General features: G+C 38.6%; 1 protein-coding gene across 1 annotated transcript in view; it reads left to right on the top strand.

The window, feature by feature from the left end:
* LOC149460868 (uncharacterized) overlaps positions 1–14,344 on the top strand; it is a 193,161-nt gene that overhangs the window by 155,871 nt on the left and 22,946 nt on the right. The gene's annotated exons all lie outside the window — the stretch shown is intronic.

The following is a 14,344-nucleotide window of genomic DNA, read 5'->3' as shown; positions in this document are numbered from 1 at the left end:
AACCTCTTGCTGAAACTATAAGAAACAATCCAGATATACATGGCTTCTATATAGGTAAAAACCACCACAAAATAACGCACTTTGCGGATAACATCATTTTAATGCAAACTAATCCCTCTACTTCTTTAGCAGAAATTCAACAAACTCTCATACAATTCAGTAAATTTCATATTATAAAATAAATACATTCAAATCTAATATCCTAAATCTGGGTGTAGATCACATTCTAAAAATGCACCTCCAAAACAACTTTCCCTACATCTGGGAAAATGAAGCCATTCCTTATTTTGGAATATTGTTGACAAATAAAACCTAGGAACTCTCAATTATTCTAAATTCATTCCAAAAATTCAAACCCACCTTAATCAAATGGCTAAACATGAACTATCCTGGTCTGGCAGACTGGCCGCATTTAAAATGTTCATATTGCCACAGATTTTATATCTATTTAGATCAATTCCAATCCCTATTAAATCTCCATATCTAACAAAACTACAATATATGCTTAAAAAATACATCTAGGGAAATAGGAGTCCTAGATGCTCACATAATACAGTCAGGTCCATAAATATTGGGACATCGACACAATTCTAACAGTTTTGGCTCTATACACCACCACAATGGATTTGAAATGAAACAAATAAGATGTGCTTTAACTGCAGACTGTCAGCTTTAATTTGAGGGTATTTACATCCAAATCAGGTGAACGGTGTAGGAATTACAACATTTTTCATATGTGCCTCCCACTTCTTAAGGGACCAAAAGTAATGGGACAGAATATTAATCCTAAATCAAACTTTCACTTTTTAATACTTGGTTGCAAATCCTTTGCAGTCAATTACAGCCTGAAGTCTGGAACGCATAGACATCACCAGACGCTGGGTTTCATCCCTGGTGATGCTCTGCCAGGCCTCTACTGCAACTGTCTTCAGTTCCTGCTTGTTCTTGGGGCATTTTCCCTTCAGTTTTGTCTTCAGCAAGTGAAATGCATGCTCAATCGGATTCAGGTCAGGTGATTGACTTGGCCATTGCAGAACATTCCACTTCTTTCCCTTAAAAAACTCTTTGGTTGCTTTTGCAGTATGCTTTGGGTCATTGTCCATCTGCACTGTGAAGCGGCGTCCAATGAGTTCTGAAGCATTTGGCTGAATAGGAGCAGATAATATTGCCTGAAACACTTCAGAATTCATCCGGCTGCTTTTGTCAGCAGTCATATCATCAATAAATACAAGAGAACCAGTTCCATTGGCAGCCATACATGCCCACGCCATGACACTACCACCACCATGCTTCACTGATGAGGTGGTATGCTTAGGATCATGAGCAGTTCCTTTCCTTCTCCATACTCTTCTCTTCCCATCACTCTGGTACAAGTTGATGTCGGTCTCATCTGTCCACAGGATGTTGTTCCAGAACTGTGAAGGCTTTTTTAGATGTCGTTTGGCAAACCCTAATCTGACCTTCCTGTTTTTGAGGCTCACCAATGGTTTCCATCTTGTGGTGAACCCTCTGTATTCACTCTGGTGAAGTCTTCTCTTGATTGTTGACTTTGACACACATACACCTACCTCCTGGAGAGTGTTCTTGATCTGGCCAACTGTTGTGAAGGGTGTTTTCTTTACCAGGGAAAGAATTCTTTGGTCATCCACCACAGTTGTTTTCCGTGGTCTTCCGGGTCTTTTGGTGTTGCTGAGCTCACCGGTGCGTTCCTTCTTTTTAAGAATGTTCCAAACAGTTGTTTTGGCCACGTCTAATGTTTTTGCTATCTCTCTGATGGGTTTGATTTGTTTTTTCAGCCTAATGATGGCTTGCTTCACAGATAGTGACAGCTCTTTGGATCTCATCTTCAGAGTTGACAGCAACAGATTCCAAATGCAAATAGCACACTTGAAATGAACTCTGGACCTTTTATCTGCTCATTGTAATTGGGATAATGAGGGAATAACACACACCTGGCCATGGAACAGCTGAGAAGCCAATTGTCCCATTACTTTTGGTCCCTTAAGAAGTGGGAGGCACATATGCAAACTGTTGTAATTCCTACACCGTTCACCTGATTTGGATGTAAATACCCTCAAATTAAAGTTGACAGTCTGCAGTTAAAGCACATCTTGTTTGTTTCATTTCAAATCCATTGTGGTGGTGTATAGAGCCAAAAATGTTAGAATTGTGTTGATGTCCCAATATTTATGGACCTGACTGTATATTAATCAAACACAAAAAAATAGGAGGAATGGGATTTGTTGACATCAGGGACTATCACAAAGCATCATTGTTAGACCAACTCAAACATTGGTTTATAGTAGAAGATGATACAAAATGGGATGACTCTAGACTCTACTACAGATTTAAGCGCCATACTACTAACGAGCTCGTGGCAAAGGATTCTCACTAGTAAAACAACACCAACTATACGAGCCTCAATTGAAGTCTGGAAATACTTAAGCTCCATGGCTTGAATAAGTGCTCTTCTTATACCTATAACAGCCTTAGAAGTCATAATGCCTAGCATAGATATCTTGAATTGGAAACATAATGGCATACGTACAATACAAGATATTTGTGTTAAAAACAACTTAAAAATTTTTTAATTCCTTATGAAAGAATTTAACCTCCTGCCTTCTGAAAAATCAACCTATACGCGCATCAGTCGTTGCCTATCAAAACATCCAGTAAAAACAATATATATACCCAAAGTATCTTTACAGCTCTATAGCTCTGCTACTCCTAAATCAGGTGGTATAACCCTATTTTATAACCTTCTACAATGTAAATCAGAATTTAATAAGACTACACCCTTAATCAAGTGGGAGACTTAGAGACTGAAATCTCTAATGAGCAGTGGGAATGTGTATTCAGGAATGTGTTTTCAGCTACTAGATGTTTTAACTTTTGGGAGCTCACGCACAAAATTTCCACAAGATGGTATCTAACTCATTACCAAATGGCCAAACTCTCAGAACAACATAGTCCTCAATTCTGGGAAAACTGCGGTCAGATTGGTACTCTTACATATATTATGGACATGTAAAAATATTAGAAGCGATTGGTACAATGTTTTTCACATGATATCAGAAATTACTGGTATATTAAAACAACCAGATCCTACCCTAGCCATTTTGAATATAAATATAGATACATATCCAATCCATTATCAACTCTTAATGACACATATTCTTCTAGCATCAAGACTTACCATTACTAGACACTGGAAAAAGACTTAGCCCCTTCTCTAAAAGAAGTCATTGAGCTAGTCCAGACCCACTTCATCTATGAGAAATCTTTAGCTTACCTAAACGATAGAATTACCAAATTTGACAAAGCTTGGAAACCCTGGTCTGGCTGGTTCAGAACTGTAACCTAAGATATTATTATGTTTAACCTTTTTTTTTTTTTTGATACTCTAAAATGATTATTTCGTGGAACTAGTAGGATTGTTAGGAATTATTCAATATTTTCCTTTTTTTCTCTTTGTTAAACTTTAATGCAGCACCTATACTGTGATATTGTGTAGCTTTTCACTGTCCTATTTTTGTTTTTTTGTTGTTGTAACTATATTTGTAAAACCAAATAAAAATGTATTATTGAAAAAAAAATACATTCTCCATTTGTACAGATTTTAATTTATTAAAATGGATTAAAATCAATAAACAAATGCATAAAAAAGGCAAACAGATGAAAACTAATGTTCACCAAACAGAATTTGCCACACAGTTGCCTAATGAAACAGTGCATTGAGGTTGGTTTGTAAGATGGAGATATTCAGTAAGGACTCTTTTCCACTTCATAGCTTGGTGTCATCTGCAAAGACTGAAATGGTACTTTTAATCTCAGACCCTATAACATTTTTAAATATATTACAAAGTAAGGGCCCCAACGTTGAACATTGGGGTACACCACTAACAACCCTAGAGCACTGAGTATGAATCATTAACCACTACTCTCTGAATATTTTTCTATCCATTTGCTGATTTTTACAAGCCTGTAGACTTTACTTTACACATTTGCTGTGTGTGGGGAACTGTGTCAAACGTTTGCAAAAAGCAAGTATGTGTCCACAGCCACTCCTTTGTCTACCTTCTCATAAAAGGAAATCAGATTTGTTTAACAACTTCTGTCTTTAATGAATCCATGCTGTCTGTTACGGTGATCAGGATGTTGGCATGTGGTATGGCGGTGATCAGGATGCTGGTATGAGGTATGGAGGTGATCAGGGCGCTGGTATTGTGTATGGAGGTGATCAGGACCTTGGTATGGTGTATGGGAGTGTTTTGTGTGCATTGGGACAAGTGACTGGGTTCTCCCTGAATTATTTATTATGGGCATTGTGGGGCAGTGATCAGGGACACATGGGGCACTAAACTGGGGCACTGGGGTGGCTTGCACTGCAGTGTTTGGGTATACTTACACACTGCAGGATCACTTCTCTCTGCTCTCACACTGAGAGCAGAGAGAAGCAATCTTTGCTTTCAGTTTCATTGTTTACTATGTGACTGCTGTGATTGGTCACAGCAGTCACATGGTAAAACATCACGTGATCGCCCAAACACAGGGGTAACGCGATCCACTGTGTCCTGGCGACACACCGATCACCGGGTTCCATTGATGCGGGCTGACGTACAGGAACATCAGCCTACATCGGCGCCGCTTCTCGTTCACCGTCTATGTACAATGGGTGGACGGGAAGAGGTTAATATATTTGAAAAAAGTTTGGGGGTTTGTTCTACTTTCTTTTGCAATCTGTCATTCTTTTGAATTTTTGTGTCTGATTTTCTTTTCACATATTCTGTTATATTCTTTGTAACATTTAAACATTGATAGTATTCCTTCATGTTTTGTTTTTTTTAAAGGCTCTTTTCTTATTATTTATAGCTTTTTTTTAACTTTGGACCTGAGCCACATAGGTTTTATTTTTAGCCTTTTATACTTATTGGCCATGGAAATAAATTTTGCAGTGTGTTCACATACAGTCTTTTTATAAAATTGCAATTTCTCTTCTTTGTTCTTCTATGCCAATATTCCCTCCCAATCTAAGTCTTGCAGAGCAGCCCTCATCCTTGCAAAATTTGCTCTCAAAGTTATGTGTTTCTATCTTTCAAGTATACGTTTGTTGTTTACATTAAATGAAATCATGTTATGGTCATTGCTGCCCAGATGTTCTTTTATATGAACATTAGTAGTAAGCTCTGCATGGTTTGAGATTACCAGGTTCAGCAGAGCATCATTCCTAGTTGGGGCCTCTATGAACTGTACCATTAAATTATCTTGTAATAGGTTGATACATTTTTGCCCTTTAACTGTTCCAGTAGTGTCAATACTTCAATTAATATCAGGGTAGTTAAAATCCCCCATTATTATCACTGTCCCTGCCCTTGCAGCTGAGTCTCCACCTTCTCAATAACATTCGGTGGCCTGTAACAAACTCCATTGAATAGCTTTGAACTACGTATATCCATATGCAGTATCACCCTTAATGCTTCAGCCTTATCACACCGCCACCTTTACGTTTTAGCCTGTCTCCAAAAAAGAGCATATACAGGCATATTAATAGCTCACTCATGTAATGAATGAAGTCAAGATTCAGCAACACCAATTAAATCATAGTTCTCTTCAATTCCAAAGTTTGCCAATCTGGGGCCGCACAGTGGCTAAATGGTTAGCACTTCTGTCTGGTAGTACTAGGGTCGTTGGACTGAATACCAACCACTGCACCACCTGCCTGGAGTTTGCATGTTCTCCTAGTGCCTGCGTAGGTTTCCTCCAGGTACTCCAGTTTCCTCCCACACTCCAAAGACAAGCTGGTAGGTTGATTGGATCCTGTCTAAATTGGCCCTAGTATGTGTATGTATGAATGTAAGTTAGGGACCTTAGATTGTACACCCCTTGAGGATTAGGGACTGATGTGAATGTACAATATATATGTAAAGCTCTGCGTAAATTGACAGCGCTATATAATAAAAAGTGACAGCGCTATATGTAATCTGTGCCCATCAGTGCCGCCTATCGGTGCCCATCACTGTTGCCTATCAATGCCCATCAGTGCCTCCTCATGAATTCCCACCAGTGTTGCCTTATCAGTGCTGCCCACCAGTGCCCATCAGTGTTGCCTACCAGTGCCCATCAATACGGCCTATCATTGCAGCCTCATCAACACACATTAGTGAAGGAGAAAAATTACCTATTTGCAAAATTTTTATAATAGAAACAAAGAAAAACTTTTTGTTTTCAAAATTTTCGGTCTTTTTTTTTATAGTGCAAAAAATAAAAAACCCAGCAGTGATTAAATACCACCAAAAGAAAGCTCTATTTGTGTGAAAAAGTGATAAAATTGTCATATGGGTAGAGTGTTGCATGACCGCCCACTTGTCATTTAAAGTGCGACAGCACTGAAAGCTGAAAATTGGTCTGGGCAAGAAGAGGGTAAAAGTGTCCAGTAGACAAGTGGTTAATGTAATTATTAAGAAGCTTCCACCTTCCATGCATTCTGTCATTGGTTCCAACATGGACCAAGACATCTGGGTCATGCCCAGCCCCTCCCAGTAATTTATCAACCAGGTCCACCAAAGACTGAACCCTGGCACCAGGGAAACAGCAAACCATTCAGTTGAGACGATCCTGGCGACAAACTATTCTACCAGTCCTGATTATAGAATCCCCTATTCTTGCACTACCCTCACCACCCATACTAGATGGGCTGCTCTCCTGGCTGTTAGGGGTAGCAGTGACATCCAGGGCTGCCACCTCTGTGTTTGACACCTCCACGTCTTCACTCAACGTTGCAAATTTGTTTCGGTGCTCAAACACAGGACTGGCCTTCCTTTTCTCTGAGACACTACCACTCCCCCTAGCTACAATAACCCATCTTCCTACCTGATAATCATGACTTGCCCCTCCACCTTCCACATCAACCCCATTCCACATCAACCCAATCACTTGCTCAGTGAGCAGAAAGGACAACCTTGAATGGGTCTATCTGCTCAGTATTGCAACTTGCTCCTCCAGATCTCTAATGTGAGCTTCTAGAATGGCAACTTGCTCACATCTGTGACAGCGGTATGCATCTTGGAGCTGTTGAACTGTTTTTGCATGCATATGGCACGCTGTGCAGTGAGCAAAATCTTCAACCCTGCTAGCACCCATTATACCTGTTACAATATAATTACTTATAGGAATTTTTAGATGTTACTTACAGGTTAGAAGACTCCTGTCTTAACTCACAAATTTTACATGCAAACCTGCATCAAGTGTGAGCAATCTTAAATGTGGTTTCCAGAAACATATACACCTGTGAACAATTAGCCACTCCCCTAATTAGCAGACTGAGGGGGGGGGGGAGTGCTGTTTAAAAAGAGTCAGAAAAGGAGGGAGAAAAAGTTAAAACTTCTATACACCTGTGAACAATTAACCACTAACACTGTTCAACAGGTAAAAAGTTTTGGGCATAAAATTAGCTAATCTTACATAATTTTGGGGTGCTGAAAACGAAAATGACCCTAAAAAATGTTGATTGGCTCTAGTTTCCATGATATATTCACCCATCTAATGACGTAAGCCATTCAAAATTATGATGCAACTTCAGCTGCATATTGCGCAATTGATACTGGTGACCAATAGAAAATTGCATGTATACTGAGATGATGCAATATTAGCCTTTAATTGCATCACTTCACTGCATAAAAGCTGCAGTATCTGTAGCTGATTGTAGTTCAACAGCGTCTTTACATTTTGTTTTATGCTTATATAGGCTACTCAGTAATGCCTCGAACTTGTGTGAATAAAGCAGATCATTTCTGCTATATCTGCAGTGAAATAACTTTTATCTCACAAAAAAGGAGGATAACAGGAATGATTAAGAAAGCCTACAACTTGTATTTTGGCTGCAAGATAGGAGACCAGGACAAGAGCTGGGCACCACATATATGCTGCAATTCTTGTGGGACGGCACTGGAGCAATGATTGAATGGAAAAAAGGCATCTATGCCTTTCGCTGTGCCAATGATTTGGAGAGAGCCAACAGATCATGTTAGTAATTGTTACTTTTGTATGGTGCCTCCAATTGTAAAAGGGCTAAATAAGAAGAAAAAGTTATCTGTGCACTATCCAAATATTCCATCGGCAATACGTCCAGTTCCTCATGGAGAGGGGCTACCAATTCCTAAAGCACCAGAATCCTTCGTGGTTGAGTCAAGTGAGGAAGAACCTGAAGCGTGTAGTCACGTGCAGTTGTAAGAGATAGCCCTTTCCTCGAATACAAGAGAAAAGCCAAGAGAAGCAAAACCGACACAAACTGAAGACAAAACTAGTGAGAATCCTAAGTATTAAAATGATTCAACTTAGCTTATGGCTATAATTTTTCTTGGTAATCCTGTGCAATATATTATGCCATTTAGGCTTTGTTATGTAGTCAATATCACTTGCTTTATATTTGTGGAAAGACATCTATCTATATAATTATTGTGCATTATGTAGTCATTACGCCTATAGTAGAAAACTTTCCGTTTACAGAAAAACTAGAGCCAATTGACAAATTTCATTGTTATATTTGAACTCAGAATGTGAAATTCATTAAGAAATGGATCCTTTTGTTTCCAAAACTGGCAAAAAATAAAAATTTGTTGAACAGTGTAATTAGCAGACTGAAGGAAAAAAGTTCTGTTTAAAAAGTGTCAGGAAAGAAGAGTGGAAAAAAGTAAAAAAAAAGTGTTTTAAACACTGATAGCAAACTTATCACATAAGGAAAGAAAAAAAAAATACTCTGCAACCACAAGAAGTAAAAAGCACGACTGATAATTTTTAACTCCCCCCTTTAGTTAAGTGTGTACGCAATCCGTATAGCATAATGCTGTAGTCCATAATTTTTCCTTGAACAAGACTTCAAGCATTAAGAGTTCGAAGGAAAGCTGTATCTCGATCTTGTTCTCTTGTAATGCATATTTATCGTCATCCCTTGGTGAAGTCCTGTTCAAGCACGAAATTGTGGACCAGCTATAACAGAAGCTAACTGACTTTTTTGTGCACCCTTACTGCAAACATACTATTGGTAATGTATATTTACTAGGAAAGGTTAGTTAATGTGTATGTGGCACTCTGTATGTCCTGTAATATTTTCCTATGATTGTGAGTTGTTTGTATGCACATCAGTCTTGTTTAGTAAAAGCACATTAATATACTACAGGGTTTTTGGTTTACTATCTTTACAGCAAAATAGGCAAAAAGATACAGTCAACCTAATTGAGGGCTTATCTGGGATTTTATTTAAAGTCCAGCTGAAACTGACCCATTGTTTGTAGTATTTAACTGTTGCTTGTACTGAAAAAATTCTGCGTAAGCTGAAAAGCAAGGCTGCAGAGGTCCTTGGTGTCCATGAGGTCCCTAGTGTTTATGAGGAGGCATGCAACTTGCCTGCTTGGGCCAGAGGCAGTCATTGGGAAAGGAATTGGCAAAGTATGCTTTTTTCTTGAATAGGACTTAGTGATAAAATCTCAGAGCATTTTGTAGATCGACTTAGGTAAAACAGAAAAAAAAGTATCTTCCTAATTGTCTGGAGCTTCCTTCATACCCTATATACTGAAACACAAAGCAAGGCAGAGGCAGACATTAAGGCATTAAAAGACCAGCTAATGGATAATCAGCATTCGTACATTCAACTGCTAGTCAGGTCGATAATTTGCAAGAGCTGTGTGCTGCCTTCATGTAGAAATCAATAAATGCCTTAAATGCTGTTTACCTTTAATTAAAAAATAATAAATGCACATATTTTTGGAGGTAAAAAAAATGTGCATTTATTATTTTTTTAAAACAGGAGCATGCAAAGTATATCACCTACTATCAGCAGATCATGAGTGCAATGTCAGGAAACTGCATACACTGCCCTAAATATAGGTGTAACATGTTCTAAAAGGTAAATTTAACATTTAAGAAAAAGAAAGGTTCATAAGCCTGTTAGTAAAGATAGTGTATGCACTAGTGTCACATCTAACAATTGGGATTTTGAAGATGTGCTCTCCTCAAGTATGAGAAGAATTTGATATGTCTGAAGAAACCAGAATTAATCTCTCTCTATCTATCTGTATATATATATATTTATCTTTTTTTTTTTTTTTTTACTATCTGTAAGAGAAGGTTCTTTCTCTATTCAGTTTCTAATTAACATAATTTACCTGGTTCAAAAAGGCTAAATAAAGAGGTAGGGATGTTGGCTGGAAGTAAAGGGTATGCCCTACGTGGGGTTAATGTTTTTTACCGCTGGGGGTTCCCTTTTTACCTCAATGCCACGCGCAATGGTAAAACCACCATGATTTACCTCACTTTCTTGACACCTTGCATCTCCCACTAACTGGCTTCCCAGACTGGAGGCTCCACAGTGACATCCCCCTAACGCAACGCCCAGAACGCTGGCAACAGGTGTGAACGAGCGCCCGTAAAAAGAACCACAGAGGCCAAGATCCCACTTCACCCAACACCTGAAGGTTCTTCTGAACTCCCACAAAGCTACTATCTTGTCCCCAACCATGGGTATGGAGACTGCTAGTTATTGTGTCCCTTCTGAGCTACAGTATTTTATATTGCTCTTGTTCCAGGGACGTATTCTAATGGTCTCCTCCTTTTCTTTTTGCTGCTGCTGCATAATTTTGTTTCTATTGTTGTTTTGCTGATTAATATTATTGCTCAGGGTGTATTGAGCGTCTTGGCCTACATGCGGTCAGTCACTACTTCCCAAGTAGGACATTCCAGTCTTGTAGGACTTGATCTCTGCAATCTTGCAGAAGGGCTGGCCTCCTTGAAGGGAGGGGGATCCCCCCTCTTTCTGAGGTTGTCATTCCCCTAGTAGGTTCATCCATTTTTAGGATACTGTTGTTTACTCTTTACAATTATTGGCTACTTTGTTGGTGTGTTATTCATTATCCCCTGGGGGTGTGTGATAGCGTTGGTTTTTTTCCCGGGTGGTACTTAGCCAGATTTTCTGGTTCCTACTATCCTGCTGGACATTTCATTACAATGTTTGGTTCCTGTTATATTTCTCAATTTTTCATTATGTCTTCCAAAATCAAAATCCTGTCTTGCAATGTTAGGGGACTTTGTTCTTTTCAAAAATGGGGTTGCCTCTGGCAGGAACTGTGCCATCTGTCTCTAGATATTGTAATTTTGCAGGAGATGTACTTCACTGCCAGCTCCATTCCCCATCTATACCTCCAGCCATTTGACCAATGGTATCATAGTGTATCTTCCATTCTTAAAACAAGAGGGGTGTCTATTGCAATTTGAAAATCCTAACAGATCTGGAGAGCCGCTTTCTCTTTCTTAAAGGCTTGATCCATGGCCACAAGTACACCTTTGCCACAATTTATGCTTTGAATCCACATACTGTCAACTTCCTCTCAACCAGTCTTAAGCAATTACTGACTTTCAAAGAAGGCATGGTAATTTTAGGCGGTGATTTCAATATTACCCTAGACCTCAGTTTGGACACCTCCTCCGGTAAAACTTCTCTCTCCTTCTGAGCACTTAAATATGTCAAAAGACTTCTGCATGACTTACACTTGGTGGACAGTTGGAGAATATCACATACTCGGGTCAAGGACTTTAGTTATTATTCAAAGACGTTTGATACCTATTCAGGCCTTGATCTTCTCCTTGCAGATCAATTTTATCTGAGCAATATTATCTCTTCCTCCATAGAATCTATTGTGATTTCAGACCATTCTCCAGTGACAGTCTCTACTTGTCCTCCATCTGCCCACCAGGTGGAGAGAGTGTGTAGACTTAATGAAAATCTTCTAGATGACCTCACTATTGTGGCAGCTGTGACAATCTCCTTTGCAACTAACTCATCCGAGGACATGTCCACACAAGCAGTATGGGAGGACCATAAAGCTGTGATCAGAGGGGAATTGATTGCCTATGGTCCTCGACTTAAGAAAGAGAAATAGAAAGCGATAGCAGATTTATTGGACCGGATCCACCTTTTAGAAAGTATCCCCTTTGCTATTTGCCCTTGTCCTGGAGCCCTTCCTATGGCTAATTGGCAGTAATAGGGATATTTCAGGGATCTCTAATGGCTCTACTGAACACATACTGTTAGCCTATGCTGACTATCTTTTACCTCTCTAATTGGCAAATTTCTCTTCCAGTCCTCATGGAGGAACTTCGTAAATTTGACCTGTTGTCAAATTTCAATGGGGGGGGGGGGCTGGAGTCTCTGCATTTTGGGGCCGGGGTATGTCTGGTGCGAAGACTGAGATGTTTTAATATTTTGATGATTATAAATCAGATTATTTCTCTTTAGAATAATGATAGTACAGAGATCCTTTGGCTCCTGAAAAAGTGGACCAGTACAGAGATCCTTTGGCTCCTGAAAAAGTGGACCAAAACACACAGTGGGCTAGACAACTACGCAAAGGATAATATGATTTACAATCATTTACTAGCCTGTCAACATAGATCTTCTCCACAAGATAGTTGTGTTTGTTTCATACAATTATTTGAAAACTAATGTATGGTTGGTTTTTATAATGTATATGAATAAATGTTTTGATATGTTTTAACTGTAGTATGTTGTGCCTCAAAAGCCACTTTTTAAAATTATTTATATCTTTGTAAAGTATGTAACTGCCAGGGATGTGGCACCTATAATGTGCAATTCTTAAGTTTTTAACAGAATTGATTGAAGTGTCTATTTTAAAGCTAAGTAACAATTAATTGTTTGTATTATGTTATATGCTTAAAGTGGGGTAAATAGATTAGAATGATTGCTTATGTATACATGTTCATGGATAGAATCACTGGTTTACTCTTTGCCTTTGAGACTGTTTAGCTTTTTGTACATCTAATTACACCTATAATCCAGTAAAGATACCGATTTACCACCTATTTTGTGTAAATACGTATACTTCCTTGAAGACTGCTGTAGAATCCGGGGCAAACTTAGCCTAAGTAAAATGAGGTCTACATATTTCTCTCAGTAAATAGTTAAAACATATTTTTATAGACTGTAAAGGAGAAGAAGAATACAAAGAGACAGAATTTATAGTAATAATATATAATAAACTTATTTGGACGTTGCCTGCAGCAAGTAGGAAGGTATGGCTGGAACAAGATACTCGGTCAGTGGTGGTGTGCCATAGCTAATGTTAAAATAAACTGTGTGGCAGTAAGGGCTGTTTCACACTGCCATTTGGCCAAAGTGCAGGAGTACCTGCAGTTTTCATGTGGGTTACCCTTGTTATCCCATAGACTTTCTATTATGTCCTGCATTTTTAGTGCGTTTTATGAAAGCACACCAAAAATGCAGCGCAACAGCATGAAATGGCCCTAAGGCAGGCTGACCATGCACTATAAAATCAGATTGTACAATCTCCTTTAAATCCACAACCAACTAGGTAGTGCATCGGCCTGCCTGCCTGACTACACTATATATTCATTGAATGGACAGTTTAGATTTGTCCTCGTGTTATATAGTTCTGGTATATCTAAAGGAGATTGTACAGAGACCGTAGAAGCAGATTGTATAGTTTAAGACCTTTAAGGTCCACCATACTTTAGCCATACGAGCTTTCAGCCTACCACTGCAATATCTGCTGTCTCCAAGGATGTCAGTTTGAATTTCAGTATCTTTGTAAATTATTAACATCGTGTTCTTCATGTAATTTTCGTACACTATGAGGACTTCGCAACATATATATATATATATATATATATATATATATATATATATATATATATCCATTCAGTTGTATCCAACCCTTGGCGATTGCATGGACCATCCCTCGTAAGCAACGTTTTCCATGAATTCTCTTAACAATTATTTTACAGGGTAGGTTGCCAGGTCTTTCCCCAACCCCTACTATGCAGGAGATCCCGCATGGCCAGGGATGAAACTAGGGCAATTTTATACAGGAGCCAATTAACCTACGAGCATGTCTTTGGAGTGTGGGAGATAACCGGAGGAAACCAACGCAAGCACAGGGAGAACATGCAAACTCCATGCAGGAGGCACCATGGTTGGGAATTGAACCCATGACTCATTTACTGCGCGGCAGACGTGCTAACCACTAAGCCACTGTGCCACTATATATATATATATATATATATATATATATATATATATATATATATATATATATATATATATATATATATATATATATATATATATATATATATATATATATATATATATTCCTTGTTCCCAAAAATGGTTATGGCACTGCAGTTTGGCCTTTAACGGTTAATGATAAAAGCCTGTAAGGCAGCTCCTCTTGTCCCCTAGCTGTGTTTTTCACATTAGCTTTACACTTTTACCAGTAAGGCTACTTACAAAGATAGAGATAATTTTTTTTAACAC

The sequence above is a fragment of the Staurois parvus genome, unplaced genomic scaffold, assembly GCF_062004578.1.
Source record: "Staurois parvus isolate SC_StPar_1 unplaced genomic scaffold, SC_StPar_1.0 ptg000218l, whole genome shotgun sequence".
Classification (NCBI taxonomy): Eukaryota; Metazoa; Chordata; class Amphibia; order Anura; family Ranidae; genus Staurois; species Staurois parvus.
This window is presented reverse-complemented; position numbering and strand designations above follow the sequence as displayed.